The sequence below is a fragment of the Nerophis ophidion genome, linkage group LG10 (assembly GCF_033978795.1).
Source record: "Nerophis ophidion isolate RoL-2023_Sa linkage group LG10, RoL_Noph_v1.0, whole genome shotgun sequence".
Taxonomy (NCBI): Eukaryota; Metazoa; Chordata; class Actinopteri; order Syngnathiformes; family Syngnathidae; genus Nerophis; species Nerophis ophidion.
This window is the reverse complement of record NC_084620.1, coordinates 29,869,525-29,897,420: the sequence shown is the minus strand read 5'-3', so window position 1 is coordinate 29,897,420 and position 27,896 is coordinate 29,869,525.

Here is a 27,896-nt window from a genome sequence, read left to right as displayed (position 1 = left end):
ATTAGATCTCAACTAAAATTAAAAAGACACCAACAGACATTAATCTTGTCACTATTTCACCAGATATCGTTTTTTATTGTTGAGTCCCTGCATGATGTCTCATTGCTTCAATTCTGAAGCTCGGATCTTTACATTGGCTGTCATCCTGATGATGAGGAGGCACAAGAAGAGGTCTCTCATTGTATGAACGTCAGCGTTTTTCTTTCCTTGTCTGTCAGTTGCTATTTTCTGCACCCTGATTGTTGCTTTTCATGCTGCATGTTTGTCGAGGCCGCCAGTGGATGCTCTCGCAGTAAAAGGCCTTTAATGCCTCGATGACCGAACGCTTCTGACTGTGTGCTTAATGCTGAACATACATCTTTGTTCTCTGCAGTTGCTGGGAGACACATACTATGTCTTGTGTCACTTCCGTCTCGCTGCCACATTTGCAAAAATACACAACACCTCGTTTTTTTTCTCATTTAGAGCAACCCCAGTTCGACAGTGATGTCAGATTGTGGCAGATTAGCTCGGTAGCTAGTGCGTTCCCACCTCTGCGTGGTGTTAACTTTTCCAACGTCAGTCCTCAGCTCAGCATCCCTCAGCGATGAGCGAAGCTGAGAGTCAAGTGGGTTTTTCCGCTCCTCGACCTTTGCCTGTCGTCTGCATCTCCTCACGGCTTCTCAGGCCGCATACACTTCCTGCGAACACCTTCTTTCCTTCCCCGTCCGGCCTTTCAAACGCTGGTCCCTGGTTGTATAAGGAGGCGGACTTCTTTTGCACATGTGCTTCACAGGAAAACAAGTCGCACATGATGCATTCACACACAGAGTGGAGTTACTGTCAGGTCAGGAGTGACAAGCCACTCTTCACCCACTCATTTACGCTCGGGTAGAGCTGCTCGGGTCATTTGGGACATCCATTGCGCAGTGCAATAATGACAGTTAAGCAGGGACGCAAGTAGACACCCTCCTTTTTGTCCCAGTCCGACACGACATTGCATAATCGTGGAATCTGTCTAAATCTCAGTCCATCTCTTCCCCCAACCCCCTCGTTTATGTCACCTTGCCTCTCGTGGTCTCCTGTGTTGCTGCATCATGATGGCAAGTTACTGTGTAGAAATATGGGGAAATAATTACCAAAGTACACTTCATTCAATAACCGTGTTACAAAAAAGATCAGTTAGAATAATACATAATGTTGGATATAGAGAACAAAGAAATCCTTTATTTATAGAATCAAAGATACTATAACCTGCTACCCAAGAATATACAACAATTCTTCTCAAAAAAAGAGAAGAAATATAATCTTAGAGAAAAATGTAATTTAAAAAGTTTTTTTTGTACGTACAACACTTAAGACCTTCAGTATATCTGTTTGCGAAATGAAATTATGGAATGGATTAAGCAAAGCAATCAAACAATGTACTATTATGATCCACTTCAAAAAACTCTTCAAACTTAAAGTATCTGCAAATTACAAAGAAGAACCATGATAAACATTCTGAATTTATTTCACCCATCCATTCTTTCATTCTCAAAATAATCGTACTTATCTCATCATTTGAAATATAACTTACTTAACCAATTATTATTTATTTATTTTATTGTGATTACTTATGGAGTATATTGTGAATAAATTGAGAACAGGAAGTGAACAAAAGTTTTAGCAACAGTAATTTTAAAAGAAAAGGAGTAGGACTAAATAAGCTCTGCCTCTTCCTACTCCTTTTCGAACATGTTGAAAAGAGAAACTCGAAATTGATATGTATCATGTTGTGTGCTTGCATGTTTGAAATAAACTCAAACTCAAACTCAAGTAGAAGACTCGACACATGCAAAGACACATAAGTTGCATTTACAGTTAGCATTACATGCCACTGTCATTTACTATACTGTAGTTTTTTTTCATCAATGTGTCAGAGTTACCACAATAGTGCGTTAGAAGTATGTCCAAAAACTAGCCTTGATGCTGGAATTTGCTGTAAAAGTGCTTTCAGGAAATCCTAAGTACACCAAATTGCAATGTGTACTTGCTTGGTATTCAAAATACTCAGAGAAACTGTCCCCAAGTACCTGTCGAACTATTTCACCAGAGTAAGTGATGCTCACAGGTACTACACGAGAGGGAGTTCAGTTCAAATCTTTTGCAGGAAAAAATGAACACGAGAGTGCTCCTGTTGTATGGAGGAACTTTGACCAGTGTAAATGCATTGGAAGATCCTTGCATTTAAATGTTATCCTCCAAAAGACCAGCGTCTGCTGTGGTGGACTTTTGTATTTTGCATCAAAGGACTATTTTCTTGGGAAATATGTAACTTATAGACGGACTAAAAACAAATGTCCACCGCAGAGAATACTGATAATAATAAAGATAAATAACAATAATAATAAATAATAATAAAAATAATAATAATAATGAAGTGAGAAGTCCAACCCTTTCTGGAAATGTGGCCCTAGAACAATTTAGTCAAATAACCCTACTGTAGCTCATCAGCTTTATTTGAGGAAGTGGAGCGAAGCCTGTTGTTTTTATTTTATTTTATTTTTTACAAATGGGTGGGTGTACACAGGTCAAAGGCAATATCCCGTCCAAGATGAAGATTGCGTTATTCCTTCATGACTTCATTAAAAACTTTCAAAGCTAGTGTTTGAGCATCTCTTCGCTTGAAAGCAAGAAAAAAAAAATTATCATTTGATTCTCATTGACAGGCCCTAGGGACACATTTTACTTAGAACATCATCGGGTATCTTGAAGTTGCTAATAGGTTGTTTTTGTTCTTCCTCCACAGCTGACATCAACAAACTCATCTAACAGCGGCCAGACGACTGCAGACGACAACAAAGGTGTGTCCATTTTATTTTAGCGTTTGTAAATAATGCTACTGTACTTGATTTATATGTATTATGATAACAATAGGTAGCACTTTGTCAACACGCGTCGTATATATATATATATATATATATATATATATATATATATATATATATATATATATATATATATACATAAATATATATATAGAGGTGGCGAATTGTCCAGGGTGTACCCCTCCTTCCGCCCGATTGTAGCTGAGATAGGCGCCAGCGCCCCCCGCGACCCCAAAAGGGAATACGCGGTACAAAATGGATGGATGGATATATATATATATATATATATATATATATATATATATATATATATATATATATATATATATATATGTATACTGTTTGTGAGGCATGGTATTTATTAGTACAGAGGCAAATATGGTGCAGTTGCCCCTTGTTTATCACAGGCATTAATGGTTATCTGCAAAGTAGGATTATTATTAATGTATCAAATATTTGATATAAATGTGCTATACAGGTTTTCTCGTCCATGGAGTGTTACCCGATGCTATGCTAACTGTTGTGCTAGTACCTGTAATCAAAGATAAAGTTGGAAAGCTAAACAGTTGAGATAATTATAGGCCAAAAGCCCTGGCAAGTGTCCTGTCCAAAGTGTAAGGCCATGTCTAAAATAAGTTGTTTAACCCCTTAAACAGATAATTATTTAGCCTAAGCCCCATTTCAGCCACACTAAACTATCGTTTAAGGTCCCCATCCTCGGACAAATTTTTATACGGGTAAATGTATTTCTTGAATCTCCGGCTCTTAGCTTTGTATGGACTCATTGATCGTTTACAAACTCAGTTCGGAGAGGAAGTGACGCCAGAAAGACTGTGCCCACACAGGAAGTGACGCCAGAAAGACCGCGCCTCACACAGGAAGTGATGTCAGAAAGAACGTGCCAGGCTAATAATAAAGCGGTTTCGTAACACGGAGCTACCACTGGAAATATGGAGGAGAGTCATCCAGACATGCCCGTAATCCTCCTTCCATCTGTACAGACGCCTGTGAAGCGATTGCAGCTATTTTAGATACAACACTGTTCAGGTTAGCTGTGCTTTCTACTTAACGAAAAACTTTGTCCATTTGTCGAAGGAGAGTCAACAAGAGTAACTATGGAAAACGGCGAATGCTTTTGGACTTGCAAAGCAGACGGTATCAGTTATTGTTCGCCATGTATGTCACGGACTCAATGCCTAGGTCCAGAGTATATACAGTCACTAAAAACGAATGGCCAATGAAGGTGAAGGCAAAAGAGTGAGGAGTGTCCTGACCAGATATCTAGATCCCTAGTTTGATTGATGTAAAATGTTCTTTATCACATTGTTTACGTGTCTAATAAAGATGTGATTAGTTTATGATGGCTCAGGTGTGATTCACAACAATAGGGCCCCACAGCACACTGGATTACAGTTAATTGAAATACCACAACAGTGGATTTTGTTAAAATAAGTTAAATTTAAGAACTTGCACACAAAGCAACACTGGATGTGACTATAACCCGTGCATTTTCCACACATGCGTACTCGGTCGCGTTGCGCCGCCGGACAGAGAGGGTCTTAAACGGTGGTATTGTTGGGTGTGGACACGGACAAGCTTAGGTGGAATTTACCCTGGATAACCTTATTCGGCTTAGTGTGAAACAGGGCTTAGTTAGTTCTACTGAGTAGAATGGAGAATTAAATTTTAACCACTGACAACCAATTTGGTTTTAAAGGTAAGCATGGCAATGACTTTTATATTTTTGCACTAAATGAGATTTTAGATCAATATAACAGTAGAGGTGCACGCAGCTCCAGCCGCCGAGGAAACGCGGGTTCGACTCCGCGTCATGACACATTGCTTAACACAATAAGTAATGAATAATTCAGAGGCTTCGCGGTGGGAGAGGGTTTAGTGCGTCTGCCTCACAATACGAAGGTCCTGACTAGTCCTGGGTTTAATCCCGGGTTCTTTCTGTGTGGAGTTTGCATGTCCTCCCTGTGACAGCGTGGGTTCCCTCCGGGTACTCCGGCTTCCTCCCACTTCCAAAGACATGCACCTGGGGATAGGTTGATTGGCAACACTAAATTGGCCCTAGTGTGTGAATGTGAGTGTGAATGTTGTCTGTCTATCTGTGTTGGCCCTGCGATGAGGTGGGGACTTGTCCAGGGTGTACTCCGCCTTCCGCCCGATTGTAGCTGAGATAGACACCAGCGCCCCCCGTGATCCCAAAGGGAATAAGCGGTAGAAAATGGATGGATGGATGGATGGATAACAAACAGAATTCCACAATGCTTATACAGTATGCTTTATGGATGCTTCTAATAAACTGCCCATCTGTGGTGTCGGCTTAAACAAGCCAGTGTTAAGAAGCTCATGGTGGCTTACAATGACAGCGTGAGAACTCTAAGGCGCTGTAGTGCAAGCCAAATGTTTGTCAGTATTGGGGCCCCCACCTGCTCAGCCACTTAACTTCATCTCATGTTCAGGTTCAGGTGTAGGGCAGCTGAGTCAGACAACATTGTCATTAATGGTCGGACTAACCCGCCTTGCAGTTTTGTTAGATTTTAATCCGGTCTGTAGCTCCATTGGCGAGTAAGCCTGTATGCTGGACATAGAATATTGTGGAGTGTTTTTTTTTTTTATATGTATATACATTTCTGCTTGTATTTCTCTTATTTGTCTTTTATTGTTGTATGTTTTTTCTTCTGTGATATGGATCCCCCTGGGTCTGAAATAAAATTACTATTATTATTGTTATTTTTATAGAGTGTAAAAAATGTTTAAGACCTTCTAAATATAGACCCATCTTAACATTAAATAACACCCAAATAGTCAAGTTTACAACCGGTTCATCCAATATAGTAGCCTTTAGTGTATTCGACTGTAGATTACAGTACTCACCGATGGGTCTGAGCATCCTCCAAGCGTCATTGCTTTGGCGGTCACTCGGCCACTACAACATGACCACTACAAGGGAATATTACACCACAACTTGGGTAATTCCTCTATGTGTGGTGGGCGTAGCCTGCGGACCTGCAGCAAAGTGGGGTGTGGCAGAACCGGCTTCGAGATTAGCGACAGGTGCGTAGATGACACAGCTGAGAGTGTTTGTCTAATCATCTGTCGCTCTGTTGGAGCGACAGATGATTAGACAAACACAGTGAACATAACAATTGGAAAACTGACCTCCGAGGGAAAAACTGAACAGCAGGGGACCAAAAACGTTTGGGAATGCCCATGTAACCGCAGTCAGTGTGTTGAACTAAAAAAACTTGGTTATCTGTCACATTTACAATCAGTAGCTTTGTTTATAGCATTCCGTCTTATAAGTAATGCGTGTTCTGTGTTGATATTCCACATCGCTCACACCAAAGCTGTGTTACTGATATCTAAGGCGAAGTGCGTCCTGAATCAAGAGAGTTAATCTCCACCTTGCCCGGATATGCTGATAGCTGAGAGCAATCTCAGTTAGCGTCAAGGGCCATGCCGAATGTCCAATGCTATGTCCAGCTGGTGTCTGTTGATGTCGCTCACATATTCAGCAATGTGAATATGTGATATTGATGAGGCAGGAGTTAAAGACGAAGTCCATCAAAAAAGTGTTCAGCCAAAAGTTGGTCAGCTTGAGATTGTCCCCGTGAAAGTAGCACTAATATTAGCTGGTTGTGTTATTGATTTTTTTTTTTTTTAATTAAAAAGAAAAAAGCTTTGTAATGTAGTGAAGATTGAAGTGGGATGTAGCGAGGGACAAATGTGTCTCCATAATAAACTTACACTCTCTGTGGAACGATGTACATGCATTAGTCAAAAGACAAAATAAAGTAAAATACACACTCTACTAGGGTTCTACGGTATACCGGTATTAGTTTAGTAACACGATACTAATGAATAATTTTCGGTACTATATCGTCCCGCACCCCACGTCACGTCATGACATTGATGTGTTTACGAGCAGAAGAGCATGATCAGCAGCACACAATCACAGAGTACTTACAAGCAGATACAGTGTGTAGACAGAAAAGGGAGAACGGATGCATTTTGGCTTAAAAAACTAATGATAAAGGTGAAGTTATAACACTGAAATGCCCTCAGGAAGAGGTGCTTAAAGACATGGCTAGCTAGCTAGCGGCTAACGTCCATCCGCCGTCTGCAGTGTTTTAGCGACTTGTAAGTCACTAATCCTGGTATCCATGGCGACAAATAAAGTAAGTTGGGTGAAAAAAATAGAAGATTAGAATAAAATTTAAAAAAATCGGTCTTAGCCTAGGCCCTGGAGTGGGGGTGCAGACTGAGGCCAAGGGAACAAAACAACAACTCATAGCCATAGTACACATCCCTCTTACATGTGTGTAAGAGGGAAACATCAAACATCAAAGAACACAGAGGACATTAAAGACATTAAAGCAGCAGATACAACCAGACTCTTCTACATACAGCTATGAATAAAAAGTAAAAGAAACATATCCACTGTGGTGGCCTCTGCGGTGTTCCATATAATAATAATGTTGACAAAATGATAAATGACATATGTCAGCAGACTAATTAGGAACCTTTGTTTGTGTACCTACTATTAAAAGACAAGTTGTCTTGTATGTTCACTATTTTATTTAAGGACTTATTGTAACTGCATTAAGAAACATGTTAATTTTTACCCTTTGATTTTATTGTTAAAATAAAGCCAGTAATGCTATTTTTTGTGGTCCCTTTTATTTAGAAAAGTACTGAAAAGTATCGAAATTATTTTAGTGCCGGTACCAAAATATTGGTATAGTTACAACACTATACTATGCATAACAAAGCAATTAGATGGGAGAGAAGAGGAAGTGGGAGTAGTCCATACCTCCCCATACAACCATGCATCAAGACCACCACCTTTCTTACACAAATCCCAAAGGGAGGTGTCGACCCACTAAAAGATATCCACCCATCTTTTAACCCGGGCACCCATTCTGTACCCCATGCAGAAAAAGCCTCAGCGACGAAGCCTCAGGAGCAGGAGGAGGACGTCGACATTGACCTGGAGGCGCCTGAGACAGAGAAGGCGGCGCTCGCTATCCAGAACCAGTTCAGGCGTTTCCAGAAGAAAAAGAAGTAGAGTGACGGTTCCTTTTAAATGAGAGTGAAATGAGACAACAGAAAAAAATTATACAAAAAAAGAAAAAAAAACCAATAATTTACGCTGATGTACAGAAATGTGAGTGTTTGGGGGAGGGTGGGCGGGGATGGGAGGGGCGAACTGTTCAGGAGTTACTGGTCTAATATGCAAAGTATCATACAGGGACTTTTTGCATGAGATTGACTGGAGGAGGTGGGAATAAAATTTTGAATCCAAGGCATGATGTCAGCTCACAATACACCCCCCCTCCCCTTTTGTCCCCCCCCCCCGTGCACACCAGCTGACAAGTAAACGCACAATAACAAAATACAAGCACACTCTTGTCTGCCGGCCTCCCGAACGAAAGCAAAGTCTAGCTTGATGTTATATTATTATCATAATGATTATTATTATTGGATGTGGTCTATTGGTGACAAGGTGGTGGTCATGGAAACTGGCCAGTAGCCACAAGCAGAGGGCAGAGATCAATCAGGACAGCGGGCACTGATTGGCGTGGAATGGCGGCGGCCGCTCAGTGGTGCTGGCGGAAAGTCATTCAAATATTTATACCACTTTAATGAGTCATTAGAGCTGCGGTGTCACTTCTATCGCTCTCACCGACAAGCAGCCATGAATTATTCCCGCGGTTGGATTGGAGTCCGCAACTTACTTCTTGTCCTCGCCGTTTTGAATGTACCCCGAGCGGCTAAGTTTCCACCTTCCATAAGCGAGACACCTCGCGGGTCCGACGCCTGCAACCTGCAGCCGGTGTCCTCTTGCCGTCCTGCAACATTTAGATGTTTCTGTCTGAGTCGCCGGGGTGTCGCGTTGCTCCTCAAAATACACGGCTGATAACGAGGGCCAGCCCTGAACCTTGACCTTGTCGCCTTCAGACGTCCAGAAATCATGACAAAAGACAGCGGGACTCCAATGTGAAGCACAATTTACCACCTTGACCCCACCCCGCCGACCCCAACCCTCCTCTGCGACGCATGTAGCCCACTGAACTGCTTCATTAACATCCACATTTGCTGTAATATTAATCCAGCTAATTACTAGAATTATTATAGGAATGTAACCTCTTTTCTATTTCGAGTGCAGTACACGCCCTCCACCCGCTCACACTCCTTCCCTCCACAATGTAGAGGACATTTAATTGGTCCTTTTTAGCATCTAGCTTTATTACAGAGCCTGTTTTTCTATTAGTCATTTACAGTTTGTTCTTCGTTGTAATAACCTTTAGTTGATCTTCTTATATACTTCTTGCTATGCCATGTTTTGTGTGTGTGTTGTTTGCCGTTGTTGGAAGTGGGCAGGGCTTATTTGTCCAGGAGGTGATGTCACATGTTTTGTGTGCGCCTATCAGATCATGAGCGAGTGTTGATGTGCACAAAAACACCACAGCAGGTGTACATTGAAGAACCAAATCTGAGTCTCATGTTGCACGTGATTCCAAACGATGTAGCATATCTCCTGTCTTGTCTCTTCCATGTCGTCACGGCGAGACGGACTAGAGATCGTAATCCCGTGTGGCTTCTGCAAATATCAAACCTGCTCAGTTTGAGGGCACCTCAGGTTGCCTGGCAACATGCGCCGCCCTTAGGAAGTATTGTCAAACTTCCATGTGACGGAGCAGGGTGACCTTCTGCTTAAAGGTCGCAGGTTTGATCCCCGCAGTCGTGTTCCTTTGGCTCGTCCACGAAATGCCACTTCGGTGTTTTGAACCCAATTCTGAATGAAGCGGGAAAGTTGCAGAGATGAAAGCTACATTCTCGCGACCATCTTGGACCTCACATGTGCTAGCGTCGTGGAGCCATTTGTGCTGCGGCAGCTCAGTGAAGACCTCCTTTGAAATGTTTGTCAGCACAAAACATGATAAAACTACTGTTAATGCTCAAATTGTAACAGGGGTGTGTATTTACGTAAACCTCATAAAGGAGAACAGACAATAATTGTGAAGAAGCTTTAAAGGGGAGGTGCACTTTTTGGGATTTTTGCCCATCATTCCCGATTCTTACGTAAAACAAGAACACATGGTTTTTTTTAATGCATTCGAAATTTTAACTTAATGCTTTGAAATTCCACTTAAAAAAGAGCCTATTGAAGTCACTCTGTTCTACCTATAAAAGCCCTTAAAATCACACAAATACCTTCATTAAGGTTTTGTAAACATGCTGTAAGTATATATTGAATGTAGTAAAACATGTAATTTTTACGTATGTTGGTCATTTTAAGCATAAGCGGCGCATTAATTTCACAATCGCATCACAAACGTTCGCTTTTTTTCCAACACTGATGATTTCTACTCACTGCAGACTTCATGAGCGCCAACAAACATAATAAAATATCACTTACTGTGCAAGGTCTGCTGTCATCGGGATGCCGACTGTTACAATCCTGTTGTAGTAGATCAGATGAAAAATTACTCATAATCCTAGCAAAGAAAAAGAGGGGAGAAACAAAGCGTCTTTCTGTGACATTTCCAGGTTTAAATTGGAGGTCAAATTGTACCAACTCATCGGAATACCTCCTCTTCCTTCTACTATCCAGGTGAGAGGCATCGTTTATGATGTACAATAAACTTCCACAAGCAAAAAAAGCAAGGTAGCAGCTTACCACTCGATGTCAGTAAAGGGCACACAACCCAGTGATTACGGCGATGCTATAAATAGTTTGTCTTCTGCATTAGCCTTTATAATTACAATATCACTAATACTTAATATTTATGTCACGAAATGTAAATGGAGTGCTGTTGGCGCTATTTAAATGTTTTTTTCCTTGGATGGAATAGAGGACCTCCCATTTGCTCCGTTGTAAGCGGCCTATTATTTATGAGTTAGAATGTATTGAAAAAAATACATCCGTCATGTCTTTCATAATGATTGTGAACAATAGGCAAAATAAAAATAAAAAAAAGGTGCAGTTCCCCTTTAACTGACTCTTCCTTTAATTTTTTTCTTTTTATTACTAGTTTGAGGAGCATGAGAAAGTGGAAAGGTAAACACAGTTCTATTAGACCACATAGTAATGTATCTATTTATCTCATTAGGTATGTGGCACTAACAAGAACTACTGTTGTAATAGCTGTAAAGCTCAAACTACTAAACCAGCACTAATAGCACCGATTAATTCATTGTAAACAGTACGGAATATTTAACACCAGTTTCACACCAGCAGCTGAAATATAACATTTCAAAACGGATGACCACTTTGCTCCAAATGCAGAATCTGATTTCCTGTAAAGTTGAGGTTTCTTTTTTAAATCTTCATCAATAAGTTACTTACAGCCACAGCTGTTGATGCCAATGTTTTTTTTGACATACTTCATTTCATGGACCTTGGAGTTTAAAAAAATAAATGAAGACATTTAAAAAACAATATTTGAATAGCAGTGTTAATTAGAGCATTTACAGTATATTACAAATCATAACCAGAAAGTGTGTGTGTATAGATGTGCTTGCTCAAGCTTGTTAAGTGTATTTCCAAACGACAGCAAAGCCATATTTCACACAAACAAAACTTGCTGATTTTCATCACCTGTGAAGCTACAACACACTTTGCAAAGGCAACCTGTGTGTGTGTGTGTGTGTGTGTGTGTGTGTGTGTGTGTGTGTGTGTGTGTGTGTGTGTGTGTGTGTGTGTGTGTGGCGACGAGGCACCCTTTGCCTTTTGGTCACTGTACTATCAGGGAAGTCTTGGCCAATCAGGAAGCTCCACCGGGCCCCCGTCCCGCCCTGTTATTTCCTCACATGTTTTATTTATCGCCGGCCTATGAAATGCAGTTTCTATTATTAATGTGTATACACCTGCATTGTTGTGAAGGCATGTGACATTGATGTGTTTTTAGGCAGCCCTCTCCCCTCACGTGTGAGCATGTCAAGCTACAACGTGTAGCTGGACACAACGCACAACAAATCCCTGTAATGTATTTTTTTCTGCACTAAATAAAAGTTTGCTGCATTTAGCTTTGAACTTTACTCACACTGTTTGCTTTTGTCATATCAAAGAAGCTGCTCCTAAACATACTTGCCAACCTTGAGACCTCCGAATCCGTTCATGAATGAGTACATCTCTTCGGCCACCTTGTTCAATGGAGAAGTCTGATCTACAAAATTTGCAGGCAGCATGCCCCTTTCCCTTCCAGCTGTCCTGGATGAATTGAAATTATTTTTTCGAATCATTTTGGAATTTGCAAATGTACTTCTTCTTTTCACTCGTCGTCGCCACATCTCTTCTTCGTTCTTCTGCTTTGTCTCTGTTATGTTTTTGGACATTACTACTTGCTGTAGTTTTGAAGCAATGCGTGATGGGAATCCGGACGTTGTGTGTCAGTGTATTAACGTGCCGGCTGGAATAAACACACGCTGAGAAATAGTTCCGCCTGCCTACCTTATAGGTTATAGATAAACCTATGGATAACGGAGACATATATAATAGTCTCTTTTTCAGGTAAGCGAGGACGCTAAAGGCAGTGCCTTTGAGGCACGCCCCCAATTTTGTTGTCCAGGTGGAAATCGGGAGAAATTTGGGGGAATGGTTGCCCCAAGAGATTTTCAGGAGGGGCACTGAAATTTGTGAGTCTCCCGGAAAAATCGTGAGGGTTGGCAAGTATGCTACTAAATGTTTGAATGTAATTTGTTGTACTAAAGCACGTGCAAACCACGCAAAGGCAAAGCTGATCTACTAAACTTGTGCAAAATGAAATGCGCCTCTTAAAAGGTGTGCAATCCATTTTGCATTGTTGTCCCCATTAATATGCAAAATATATGCAGATTGTCAAAACGCGCACAATAGTAGGAGCAGAAGATGTAAATATATTTCTTCAGCACGCGCAGTGATGGGCAGAAACAAGCTACAGGTAGCTGAGCTACGTATCTCAACGGTAGCTTAGCTACTTTTTGAACGAGCAGCTTTTTCTGTAATTGAGCTATTTTAAGACCCATGTAGCTTGTAGTTTATATGAAAACAAGCTACAAAGAGAAAAAAAGGACTGGGAATACAATGACCTGGATGAATGAGAACAACAACACATAGGGAGAAAATCCATAATGATTGGTTGGTGTTCGTATGATTAGTCACAATTGGCTAAAAACATTACTGGCTGGCCAATCAGAGGCAAGAAAAGGCGGGTCATCGAAACCAGGAAGCAAAATCATGAAAGACACGCACTCATGTCACATGATTACAAGGGAGTCAGAGACAGAGGGATGCTTTAAGCTGACCACTCAAAAAAAAAGAAACATACTTGAAAAGTCAGAGGGATTCTATCTCACAGATTAGATTTTTCCTTTAGTGATGAAGATGAGGTGCAGGAAACCCACAATAATGCGGGTCCTTGGCCATATCTGTCTCCCTGTAATGTTTGTCTGATCTTGAATGGGATTGTGCTGAAAATTGTAATTTTCCTGAAGGAACTCTCCTGACGGAATAAATAAAGTACTATCTAATCTAATCTAATCTAATATTTTGACAAATATATGTATTTAGAGAAAACAATGCCCAAAAACATTAGTTTTTAGTTGTTTACTCTGTAAACCAAAAACATAACTGCTCTCTTCATCTAAGACGTGGAAGACACATTCAGGTGAGTTGTTCCCAAACAACACAAGTTAGTCATTGTTTTTGTTTTTTTGACAAGATATAGATGGATGCCTTTTTTTTTTTTACTGAAGGCAGACAAAATGAATAAAGTTAAAGTAAAGTACCAATGATTGTCACACACACACTAGGTGTGGTGAAATTTGTCATCTGCATTTGACCCATCTCCTTGTTCACCCCCTGGGAAGTGAGGGGGGCAGTGGGCAGCAGCGGCGCCACGCCCAGGAATCTTTTTTGGTGACTTAACCCCCAATTCCAACCCTTGATGCTGAGTGCCAAGCAGTGAGGTAATGGGTCCCATTTTTATAGTCTTTGGTATGACTCGGCCGGGGTTTCAACTCACAACTTACCGATCTCAGGGCGGACAATATAACCATTAGGCCATTGTGTAGGCCTATAATAACATTATGGGCCAAAGAAAAGGCAAACTGAAATACCTACACGTGGGGTGCAGGGGCCCTTACAGCTAGTTGTAGGGTGTCCCCAGCTAAATGACAAAGATAGTTACAGTACACTCAGTTACATTGACATTGATATTAAACATGTGGGCCCATAGATATAAATGTTGTAAATGTAGCAAGCTACTTTTGCTGGTAGCTTGCTACAATTCTCCAGGGATAGCTTCCCCTGTAGCTTAGCTACATTTAATCGAGAGTAACTTGTTGCTTAGCTTATGACATTTTCCATGTAGCTTGCCCATCACTGAGAAGGCACAATCTGATTTATTAACACTCATCACCGTTTTGAAAGCACTATTTAGCATTTTGTTTAGAACGTGCAAACTGACAGTTCCGCACACGGCTGCAGAATTGGTGCTTGCGCTGTCTCAACAGTTTGGTGGACGGTCATAAATAAAACATTCCGACATATTGTCTATTCAACAGCATCATTGAGGATTTATGGGACCTATTAAAACAAATGCAATGTATGCCTTTTGGTTTCCTTTAGTATTTTTTTTATGTTTGTTTATTTTTCTTTTATGGAAAAAAATTAAATTTAGGTATGCATTTTTTTTGCTTGTAAAAGGCCCATAAAAAGGGGATAGTCTCCTGCTTGGAGAAAAAAAGCAAAACGCCACAGGAGTATGATAACATGGAAAAACAGTAAATGAGAGTATCTCTGTGGTGATGCCCTGCATAGTACACACAAAAGCCTCATAAATAAGGTGGTCTGCACCATTTTACAATTGCACACAGAATCTTAGTAAATCACACGCCACACACCCACTAATAGTGAAGTGAAGTGAAGTGAATTATATTTATATAGCGCTTTTCTCTAGTGACTCAAAGCGCTTTACATAGTGAAACCCAATATCTAAGTTACATTTAAACCAGTGTGGGTGGCACTGGGAGCAGGTGGGTAAAGTGTCTTGCCTAAGGACACAACGGCAGTGACTAGGATGGCGGAAGCGGGAATCGAACCTGAAACCCTCAAGTTGCTGGCACGGCCGCTCTACCAACCGAGGTATGCCGGTTGGTAGTACATGCAATTTTGTGTTTCTGAATCTTTGTAAATGAGTTTCTATTTGTCGACAGTACTGGATGAGCGTCTAGGGGATGCTGCAAGGTTCTCCCGCAGGAGCTGGCTTCATTCTAGTCCCCACTGGGTGCTGCTCTAGTTCAAACAGGAAGTCTTTTTTTTTTTGTGATAGGAATTTGGAGCATTCAATTATACATAGAATGGATTGATCCCAGAGGTCAGAAAGGTCCTACACAGAAATAAATGTATGTCACAATCAAAAGCTTTCTCTCTTCAGATCACTTTTCAATCGCTTGTCCCTGTGATCAATATTATCTATAAATGGCTGCAGTCCCTCATTTTGATGTTAGGGAGAGATTCAACCTTGCTGCTTGTTTTCCAGCAGCTTTATTATACCACAGTTTTTTTGTAGCCCGAAATTCTTACCCATGATGCATTTCACTACTCTCCATGAAAGCAACCTATTTTTGGCCTCATACTTTACTTCAAGGATGGTTGAAGCTTGTCATCCGTGTTCTCAAAATGTGCTTCATCAAGTCAACTACAAATTCATAGCCAAGAATGCAACCAACACAGGGTAATGATTCAACACTTTTTAGATTCAAAGTAAAAAACATTTCACCAAAGCGTTCTTAAAACAAATTATTTACATGGGGGAAAAAAACAAACGAAAGCACACATCTGACTCGTGATGAAATGCAAACAATCGACATGGGATCAAGTATCAACCGATGACATTAGATGCCATCAGAGTGGAGGAGGGCGCCGCTAGGCTCTGATGCCTCGCTTAAGCTGCTTAAGAAATCAAATCCCACATTAACCTGCATGCTTTCATGCTGAAAAGCAGGGGGGGAAGTGCAAGCATATAACATAATGCAACTCATCATGTTACAGTTTTAGGGGTTAGGTTCTCAGATGAGGTCTCGGTTTGACGGTTCACAGAGTCCTTTTTGCAATTAGGAACACATTTTATGGTATTTCGCAACAATTTGAAACACATCCCAGACGTCCCACAATAGTATTATGGAATATAGGCCCTGTCCACACGAACAACAGGCCTCAAATTTTAACTTTTTAAGGTCAAGGCACGTGTTGCCTTAAAGGAGGGCTCATATTTTAGGGCAGTGGTTCTCAAATGGGGGTACGCGATAATGGGGGTATTTTTTTAAAAACCGCTACAATTCAAAAATCCTTTATAAATATATTTATTGAATAATACTTCAACAAAATATGAATGTAAGTTCATAAACTGGGAAAAGAAATGCAACAATGCAATATTCAGAGTTGACAGCTAGATTTTTTGTGGACATGTTCCATAAATATTGATGTTAAAGATTTATTTTTTTGTGAGAAATGTTTAGGTTTACATTGATGAATCCAGTTGTATCCCTATTACAATCCCCAAAGAGGGCACTTTAAGTTGATGATTACTTCTATGTGTAGAAATCTTTATTTATAATTGAATCACTTGGATATTTTTCAATTATGTTTTTAGTTATTTTTATATTTTTTTCCAAATATTTCAAGAAAGACCACTACAAATGAACAATATTTTGCACTGTTATACAATTTAATAAATCAGAAACTGGTGACATTGTGCTGTATTTTACTTCTTTATCTGTTTGTTTCAACCAAAAATGCTTTGCTCTGATTAAGGGGTACTTGATTTAAAAAAAGTTTCACAGGGGGTACATCACTGAAAAAAGGTTGAGAACCACTGTTTTAGGGCACCATGGCAAATATTATTTTCATTCTGGGCAGGGGCTCCAAAGCATGCATGCATGCATATATACAGTTTTTTAAAATTCATTATTAATATAAACTTGTCAGCTTTTTGTCATTTCATGATGCCTTTATCTGTCAGGTAGTGTTGGTGACGAACCCCAAGATGCAGAGACGGCAGGCTGGATGCAGGAAAAGTTGATATAATGTCCAAAAGAAAATGCGGGAAAACACCAGGAAACAGGCAAACTGGAAACATCTAACAGGAAATCATGAAACAAGGAGCTAGGAGACAGCAAACAGGAACAGCTCCCAGCAAACAATACTCCAGCACTGACTGGAGGGCGAGGCAGGTCTAAATAGTGGCCTGATTGGCAATTGCCACCAGGTGTGCCAGACTGCCACTCGGGGACAGGTGAGGGAAAACAGCGCTCAGGGAGACGAGCAGGAAACTGAACCAAAATAAGAGCGATGACAGGAAATAAAACACAAACACAGAGGAAAAACTAAAACATAACCAAACTGTCAGTGACAAGCCTGACATTTTTTTTAATTATTATTTATTTTTAAAATTATATACATGTAAATGTATTGGGGTGTATTGGGGTATTGGGGTGTATTATGTATTGGGGTGCTCCTCTCTGAGCTGCCACCTTACCGTGGTAGAGGAGTTTGCGTGTCCCAATGATCCTAGGAGCTATGTTGTCCGGGGGCTTTAAGCCCCCTGGTAGGGTCTCCCAAGGCAAACTGGTCCTAGGTGAGGGACCAGACAAAGAGCAGCTCGAAAACCTCTAAAACCTCTATGAAAAGTAAAAAAAAGGACCCAGATTTCCCTTGCCCGGACGCGGGTCACCGGGGCCCCCCTCTGGAGCCAGGCCCGGAGGTGGGGCACGATGGCGAGCGCCTGGTGGCCGGGCCTGTACCCATGGGGCCCGGCCGGGCATAGCCCGAAGAGGCAACGTGGGTCCCCCCTCCAATGGGCTCACCACCCATAGCAGGGGCCATAGAGGTCGGGTGCAATGTGAGCTGGGCGGAAGCCGAAGGCAGGGCACTTGGCGGTCCGATCCTCGGCTACATAAGCTCGCTCTTGGGACGTGGAACGTCACCTCACTGGGGGGAAAGGAGCCTGAGCTAGTGCGCGAAGTAGAGAAATTCCGGCTGGATGTAGTCGGACTCACTTCGACGCACAGCAAGGGCTCTGGAACCACTTCTCTTGAAAGGGGCTGGACTCTCTTTCACTCTGGCGTGGCCGGCAGTGAGAGGGGACGGGCTGGGGTGGCAATTCTGGTTGCCCCCCGGCTTAAAGCCTGCACGTTGGAGTTCAACCCAACGGGTGGGGGAACGGGTCCTGACTGTTGTTTGCGCTTACGCACCAAACAACAGTTCAGAGTACCCACCCTTTTTGGATACACTTGAGGGAGTACTGGAGAGTGCTCCCACGGGTGATTCCCTTGTTCTGCTGGGGGACTTCAACGCTCATGTTGGTAACGACAGTGAAACCTGGAGAGGCGTGATTGGGAAGAATGGTCGCCCGGATCTGAACCCGAGTGGTGTTTTGTTATTGGACTTCTGTGCTCGTCACAGTTTGTCCATAACAAACACCATGTTCAAACATAAGGGTGTCCATATGTGCACTTGGCACCAGGACACCCTAGGCCGCAGTTCCATGATCGACTTTGTAGTTGTGTCATCGGATTTGCGGCCTCATGTTTTGGACACCCGGGTAAAGAGAGGGGCGGAGCTTTCTACCGATCACCACCTGGTGGTGAGTTGGCTGCGATGGTGGGGGAGGATGCCGGACAGACCTGGCAGGCCCAAACGCATTGTGTAGGTTTGCTGGGAACGTCTGTCAGAGTCTCCTGTCAGAGAAAGTTTCAATTCCCACCTCCGGAGGAACTTTGAACATGTCACGAGGGAGGTGCTGGACATTGTGTCCGAGTGGACCATGTTCCGCACCTCTATTGTCGAGGCGGCTGATCGGAGCTGTGGCCGCAAGGTAGTTGGTGCTTGTCGTGGCGGTAATCCTAGAACCCGCTGGTGGACACCAGCGGTGAGGGATGCCGTCAAGCTGAAGAAGGAGTCCTATCGGGTTCTTTTGGCACATAGGACTCCAGAGGCAGTGGACAGGTACCGACAGGCCAAGCGGTGGGCAGCTTCAGCGGTCACAGAGGCAAAAACTCGGACGTGGGAAGAGTTTGGGGAAGCCATGGAAAATGACTTCCGGATGGCTTCGAAGCGATTCTGGACCACCATCCGCCGCCTCAGGAAGGGGAAGCAGTGCACTGTCAACACCGTGTATGGTGCGGATGGTGTTCTGCTGACCTCAACTGCGGATGTTGTGGATCGGTGGAAGGAATACTTTGAAGACCTCCTCAATCCCACCAACACGTCTTCCTAGGAAGCAGTGCCTGGGGGATCTTTGGTGGACTCTCCTATTTCTGGGGCTGAGGTTGCTGAGGTAGTTAAAAAGCTCCTCGGTGGCAAGGCCCCAGGGGTGGATGAGATCCGCCCAGAGTTCCTTAAGGCTCTGGATGCTGTGGGGCTGTCTTGGTTGACAAGACTCTGCAGCATCGCGTGAACATCGGGGGCGGTACCTCTGGATTGGCAGACCGGGGTGGTGGTCCCTCTCTTTAAGAAGGGGGACCGGAGGGTGTGTTCCAACTATCGTGGGATCACACTCCTCAGCCTTCCCGGTAAGGTTTATTCAGGTGTACTGGAGAGGAGGCTACGCCGGATAGTCAAACCTCGGATTCAGGAGGAACAGTGTGGTTTTCGTCCTGGTCGTGGAACTGTGGACCAGCTCTATACTCTCGGCAGGGTTCTTGAGGGTGCATGGGAGTTTGCCCAACCAGTCTACATGTGCTTTGTGGACTTGGAGAAGGTATTCGACCGTGTCCCTCGGGAAGTCCTGTGGGGAGTGCTCAGAGAGTATGGGGTATCGGACTGTCTTATTATGGCAGTCCGATCCCTGTACGATCAGTGTCAGAGCTTGGTCCGCATTGCTGGCAGTAAGTCGGACACGTTTCCAGTGAGGGTTGGACTCCGCCAAGGTTGCCCTTTGTCACCGATTCTGTTCATAACTTTTATGGACAGAATTTCTAGGCGCAGTCAAGGCATTGAGGGGTTCCGGTTTGGTGGCCGCGGGATTAGGTCTCTGCTTTTTGCAGACGATGTGGTCCTGTTGGCTTCATCTGGCCGGGATCTTCAGCTCTCACTGGATCGGTTCGCAGCCGAGTGTGAAGCGACCGGAATGAGAATCAGCACCTCCAAATCCGAGTCCATGATTCTCGCCCGGAAAAGGGTGGAGTGCCATCTCCGGGTTGGGGAGGAGACCCTGCCCCAAGTGGAGGAGTTCAAGTACCTAGGAGTCTTGTTCACGAGTGGGGGAAGAGTGGATCGTGAGATCGACAGGCGGATCGGTGCGGCGTCTTCAGTAATGCGGACGTTGTACCGATCTGTTGTGGTGAAGAAGGAGCTGAGCCGGAAGGCAAAGCTCTCAATTTACCGGTCGATCTACGTTCCCATCCTCACCTATGCTCATGAGCTTTGGGTAATGACCGAAAGGATAAGATCACGGGTACAAGCGGCCGAAATGAGTTTCCTCCGCCGTGTGGCGGGGCTCTCCCTTAGAGATAGGGTGAGAAGCTCTGTCATCCGGGAGGAACTCAAAGTAAAGCCGCTGCTCCTCCACATCGAGAGGAGCCAGATGAGGTGGTTTGGGCATCTGGTCATGATGCCACCTGAACGCCTCCCGAGGGAGGTGTTTAGGGCACGTCCAACCGGTAGGAGGCCACGGGGAAGACACAGGACACGTTGGGAAGACTATGTCTCCCGGCTGGCCTGGGAACGCCTCGGGATCCCCCGGGAAGAGCTAGACGAAGTGGCTGGGGAGAGGGAAGTCTGGGCTTCCCTGCTTAGGCTGCTGCCCCCGCGACCCGACCTCGGATAAGCGGAAGAAGATGGATGGATGGATGGATGTATTGGGGTGGATCCATTAAGAATTTGAGCAGAAATATGTCATATAAGAATTGACCACACACAATAAAACATTAACAAATTGATGTGTCAAATGGTTTTTAAAGTAATACCTTTGTGACATGAATAAAAAATGTAAATAAAACCACAGCATTTAATTTTTGATATCAAAATAAAACAAAAAGCAGTTTGGCTAATGAAAATAAAGTCTAATAAACAAGATGTGTTCTTCTCTAACACACCCTTGTGGTTCAGTACAACAGTTTGGCCAACAACAACAACAAAAAACAGGAGCGGCAACGTGTTTCCTCACCTCATTAACTCTGTTACAGCAGCTGATGGACGCTGTATTGTCAAAATGAAAGCGACATCAACATTTTTTTTCCTTTGCTGTATACTTTTAGTGTGGGGACACGTGTATCCAATATTGTCCACACCTGTCTCCATCTAAACACAGCAGCGCGCTCTTAAACACACAGCGGTGTCACGCCAAATTTCTTACCCCCTACAGAAACCTTCGCCCGGAAGAAACTGCTTGAAGGACCCCAATGAGGGTGGAAGGACCTTAAAGCAGCCCACACAGCTGCCTGTTTTAAAAGCATTATAATTGGCTGATTGTCATAGGTGAAAAATAACGGTGAGGAAAAAATATTAACATTCCAGCATGCTAACCTTACAATCTATTTTTGCTTTGCTAATTTTGCAGCTGTAACCCTTAACGGTGAGGAAAAAATATTAGCATTCCAGCATGCTAACCTTTCAAGCTATTTTTGCTTTGCTAATTTTGCAGCTGTAACCCTCAAGAGTCACATAACTTGGTATTGTCACGCCCTCATTGGGGTCCTTCAGGCATTGGAGGGGCTGTCACGCCAAATTTCTTCCGGGGGGAAAGTTTTTGTAGGGGGGAAGAAATTTGGCGTGACAGCGGCAAGCGAGGGAAAAAGACTGTAGCGTCCCGGAAGAGTTGGTGCTGCAAAGAATTCTGGAAATGTGTTCTGTTGTGTTGCTGTGCAAATATTCTCCCGAAATGTGTTTGTCATTGTTTTTTAGTATGGTCTCACTATGTGGCACAGGTTTATGACAGTGTTGGCGTTGTTCATACGGCCACCCTTAGTGTGACATGTATGGCTGTTGACTAAGTACAGTACGTGGGTGCACCACTGGTGCGAGATCATAACAGTGTTACTATTCCATGATTGGAAGACCAAGCGATGAAAGTGCGCATGTGTCTGATTTTGTGTTGTTAAAAATGAATCGGGCCATAGGGTCTTCTGCCGTTTATAAAGGAGACTGTATTACTAACCATCTGGAATAATATCTTTATTCATCATTATACTGTTGACTATTAGATCCCTTGTCCATTAGCAAGAGCGGTCATGGCAATGTGTTGCCGCAAATGTTGGTCAATTTTTAGGGCATAACGGCAAATGAGAGGGTAGTCGCGGCAATTGCCCCGGTTGCCATGGTTAAATGCGAGCCCTGGAACAGGAATACTTTAAAAACAAATCTCCGGTGTAAAACCGATCTACGTTCACACAATTGTCATTTCAAAATAATCTCTGTCTACACACATACTCATTCACCCGCTGTCATGCACATTTTGTCCAATCAAAACCCGTAAAAATATCACAGCTGACTTGGTGACATTTTACCTATCTTAATATGATAATGTAAATTGTGATATACTAGACATCCATCCATGCATTTTCTACCGCTTGTCCCTTTCGGGGTCCCAAGGGGGGCTTGAGCCTATCCAAGCTGCATACAATCTTTAAAATCAACCCACATACACAGCCCCCAGTAAACAGCGTTCATGTGTTTTTTTAAGTGCCTTAAGGATGAGTAAAAGCGTGTGCTAGTGTGCAACACTAGTGGAATCATAACACATTTGGGGCTTGATCTACTAAAGGTTTGCACGTATTAAAAGATGTGCAAACTTTATGGAACACGCCAAGTTCATTTAAGTTTGTGCGCAGAGGATTGCATCTTTTAAATAAGGAAAATAAGGAGCGCAGTTTTTAAATAAGGAAAATAAGGAGCGCAGTCCATTTAGGGCAGAGGTCCCTAAACGTTTTGACATGGGGGCCACATTGGGTTAAAATAATTAGGCGGGGGGCCGGGCTGCTTATATATATATCACATCATCGATTGGAAAATGCCTTTTTAGACCATGTCATCTGAGCGGCTAGAGCAGTGGTTCTCAAACGGGGGTACGCGTACCCCTGGGGGTACTTGAAGGTATGCCTAGGGGTACGTGAGATTTTTAAAAAATATTATAAAAATAGCAACAATTCAAAAATCCTTTATAAATATATTTATTGAATAAATCTTCAACAAAATATGAATGTAAGTTCATAAACTGTGTAAAGAAATGCCACAATGAAATATTAATTTTTGTGGACATGTTCCATAAATATTGATGTTAAAGATTACTTTTTTTGTGAAGAAATGTTTAGAATGAAGTTCATGAATCCAGATGGATCTCTATTACAACCCTCAAAGAGGGCACTTTAAGTTGATGATTACTTCTATGTGTAGAAATATTTATTTATAATTGAATCACTTGTTTATTTTTCAACAAGTTTTTAGTTATTTTTATATCTTTTTTTCCAAATAGTTCAAGAAAGACCACTACAAATGTGCAATATTTTGCACTGATATAAAATTTAATAAATCGGAAACTGATGACATAGTGCTGTATTTTACTTCTTTATCTCTTTTTTCAACCAAAAATGCTTTGCTCTGATTAGGGGGTACTTGAATTTAAAAAATGTTCACAGGGGGTACATCACTGAAAAAAGGTTGAGAACCACTGGGCTAGAGACCCTGAGAGTAACAAGGAACAAGCAGTAGAAAATGGATTACAAAGGACGGATTTAAAAAAAATATATAAACATTTTTAACTTGGGATTCCCGTGGGCCAGATCTCGAACGCTGACGGGCCGGATCTGGCTTGCCGGCCATAGTTTGGGGACCCCTGATTAAGGGTGTGTCATCATGAATATGCAAAATATGTAAATATGAAAAAGATAACTGGATTTGTTGTAATTGATTTAGATGCTCGTTTCATTACATTACACGGCACTGTATACATATGTATATTCCTATACATATGTATATATGTGTACAGGAGAGTATTATAACAAATGTGGCTTTTTGTTTTTGCTCCCATTTTTAATGAGACTAACTCACAGATCTGAAACTTTGACTATACACAATATACCCATTCCTCTTAAACATTGTTCACAAATTTGTGTAAATCTGTGTTAGTGAGCACGTCTTTGCCAAGATAATCCATCCTACCTCACAGGTGTGGCATATCAAGATGCTGATTAAACAGCATTGTTGTTGCACAAATGTGCCTTACGTTGGCCGCAATAAAAGGCCACTCTGAAATGTGCGGTTTTATCACACAGCACGATGCCACAAGTTTTGAGGGAGCGTGCAGTTGGCATGCTGACTGCAGGAATGTCCACCAGGTCTGCTGATTGTGAATTGAATGTTCATTTCTCTACCATAAGCTGTCTCCAAAGGCGTTACAGAGAATTTAGCAGTGCATCCGACTGACCTTACAACCGCAGACCTCGTGCAACCACACCAGACCAGGACCTCCACATCCAGCAGGTGCACCTCCATGATCGTCTGAGACCAGCCACCTGGACAGCTGCTGCAACAACTGGTTTGCATAACCAAACAATTTCTGCACAAACTGTGAGAAACTGCATGCTCGTCGTTCTCATCAGGATTTCAACCTGACTGCAGTTTTTAGTCTTAACCGACTTGAGTAGGCAAATGTTCACATTCGATGGCGTCTGGCACGCTGGAGAGGTGTTCTCTTCACAGAAGAAAACCCGATTTTCACTGTTCAGGGCAGATGGCAGACAGCGTCTGTGGCGTCGTGTGGGAGAGTGGTTTGCTGGTGTCAATGTTGTGAATCGAGTGGACAATGGTGGGGTTATGGTATGGGCAGGCATATGTTATGGACAACGGACGCAAATGCATTTTATTGATGGCATTTTGAATACACATTGATTGATTGATTGAGACTTTTATTAGTGGATTGCACTGTACAGTACATATTCCGTACAATTGACCACTAAATGGTAGCACCCATATAAGTTTTTCAACTTGTTTAAGTCGAGGTCCACATTAATCAATTCATGGTAAAGAGACACCGTGATGAGATCCTGAGGCCCATTGTTGTGCCATTCACCCGAGACCATCACATTTTGCAGCATGACAATGCACAACCCCATGTTGCAAGGATATGTACACAAATTCCTGGCAGCTGAAAACATCCTAGTCCTTGACCAACATACTCACCGGACATGTCACACATTGAGCATGTTTGGGATGCTGTGGATCAGCGTACACGACAGCGTGTTCCAGTTCCTGCCAATATCCAGCAACTTTGCACAGCCATTGAAGAGGAGTGGACCAACATTCCACAGGTCACATTAAACAACCTGATCAACTCTATGCAAAAGAGATGTGTTGCAAATGGTGGTCACGCCACATACTGTTTTTCTGACCCCCCAGACCTCCAATAAAGCAAAACTGCACAAGTGTCTCCATTTATTCTAAGCTGCTTAAGGCACACTTGTGCAAAAATCATGCTGTTTAACCAGCATCTTGATATGCCACACCTGTGAGGTGTGTCTGTAGCTCTAATGCTATGAGCTGTGTTTGTCCAAGAAGCGCTATTGTGTATTTTATCCATTTTTATATATATTCGCCGTAACTCTACTGGTCCAAGGTGAAAAATATATTATTTATCACAGACAAAACATAAAATTGAGGAATGGGATAGGACACACATGTGCAACACTTGCATAGCTATGTGAGCTACAGTGCTACATTATACTCACATTTAAAGGGGAACATTATCACCAGACCTATGTAAGCATCCATATATACCTTAATGGTGCAGAAAAAACACTATATATTTTTTTAACCGATTTCCGAACTCTAAATGGGTGTATTTTGGCGAATTAAACGCCTTTCTGTTTATCGCTCTTTTTGCGACGACGTTAGAATGTGACGTCTCCGAGGTAATACAGCCGCCATTTTCATTTTCAACACATTGCAAACACAGGGTCTCAGCTCTGGTATTTTCCGTTTTTTCGACAATTTTTTGGAACTTTTGAGACAGCATGCCTCGTCGGTGTGTTGTCGGAGGGTGTAACAACACTAACAGGGAGGGATTCAAGTTGCACCACTGGCCCAAAGATGCGAAAGTGTCTGCCGCCAGACCCCCATTGAATGTGCCAGAGTGTCTCCACATTTTACCGGCGATGACAGACATGGCACAGAGATGTATGGATAACCTGCAGATGCATTTGCAACGATAAATTCAACGAAATCACAAAGGTGAGTTTTGTTGATGTTGACTTATGTGCTAATCAGACATATTTGGTTGCGGCGTGACTGCCAGCTAATCGATGCTAACATGCTACGCTAATCGACACTAACATGCTATTTACCAGCGGTGCTAAAGCAGACATGGCACAGAGATGTATGGATAACCTGCAGATGCATTTGCAACGATAAAGTCAACAAAATCACAAAGTTGAGTTTTGTTGATGTTGACTGCCAGCTAATCGGTGCTAACATGCTATGCTAAACAATGCTAACATGCTATTTACCGGCGGTGCTAAAGCAGACATGGCACAGAGATGTATGAATAACCTACAGATGCATTTGCAACTATATTAGGTTTCCTTCCACCCACATTTAATGCGAAAAAAATACTTACCAATCGAATGATTTAAGTTGCTCCAGTGTCAAAAGATGCGAAAGTCCTGTTCGTTTGCTCCGCACATTTTACCGGCGATGCTAACGCAGCTATTCGGCCATGCTATGGCTATGAATAGCGTCAATAGCTATTCGCTCAATAGCTTCAGTTTCTTTTTCAATACTTTCATACTCCAACCATCCGTTTCAATACATGCTTAATCTGTTGAATCGCTTAAGCCGCTGAAATCTGAGTCTGAATCCGAGCTAATGTCGATATATCCTGCTGTGCTATTCGCCGTTGTTTGTTTACATTGGCAGCACTGTATGACGTCACAGGAAAATGGATAGTCGCATCGCAAATAGCGAAAATCAAGCACTTTAAAGCTTTTTTTAGGGATATTCGAGGACCGGTAAAATTTTGAAAAAAACTTAAAAAATACAACAAGCCACTGGGAACTGATTTTTATTGTTTTTAACCCTTTTGAAATTGTGATAATGTTCCCCTTTAATAGCGAGAACATTCAAAGTTAGCATGAACGCTGAAGAAAAATTATCAAACTCGCTGCTTTTTCTGCAGCTGACTGATGGACAAATCACAGAGCTAAAGGTGTCATTTAAAGATGTGGAGCAAATACTGCTTTTTTTTACAAAGTGGTGGATGTATACATACTGTAAAGCGGGTACACCGAGCTGGGGGGGTGGGCAGAGACGGCGTCATGTCGATGAGGATGACGTTTTTTCTTTCAAAAGCGAGCATTTGAGTGACTCATCTCTCAAAAGTGAACTGAACAAGTTATCTGTTGTTACCTATCCACTTTGTGCCTCGTGGCACATAAGGCCCTCACAGAGCTTCTCCACTTCTCACGATCAGCTGCTGCAGTCCTCGCCTACGACCATGAGTTCCATCCTCCCTCTTGCCTTTATTTCTCAACGATACGCTTCCAGGTGGTGTTTGGTCTTCCCTTTCTTCTTTTCCTCTCTGGTGCCCATGTCATGCTACAATTGTTGTTTTGATCCTGCCGTAGTATGTGTCCAATCTTCTTCCATCATATATGCTCTTTCCAGCAGTTCTTCAGTACTGATGTGATCTTGAGTTAGAATTTGAGTTTGGGTTTATTTCGAACATGCAAGCATACAACATCAATCAATCAATCAATGTTTATTTATATAGCCCTAAATCACAAATGTCTCAAAGGACTGTACAAACCACTACGACTACGACATCCTCGGAAGAACCCACATAAGGGCAAGGAAAACTCACACCCAGTGGGCAAGGAGAATGATACATCACAACTTCCAGTTTCCCTTTTCAACATGTTCAAAAAGGAGTAGGAAGAAGCAGAGCTTATTTAATCCTACCCTTTTTCTTTTACATAACAGTTGCTAAATCTTGCCAGCACATTCTGAGTATTCTTCGTAGGCATTTGTTATGGAATACCTCAACCGCCCTGTTATCT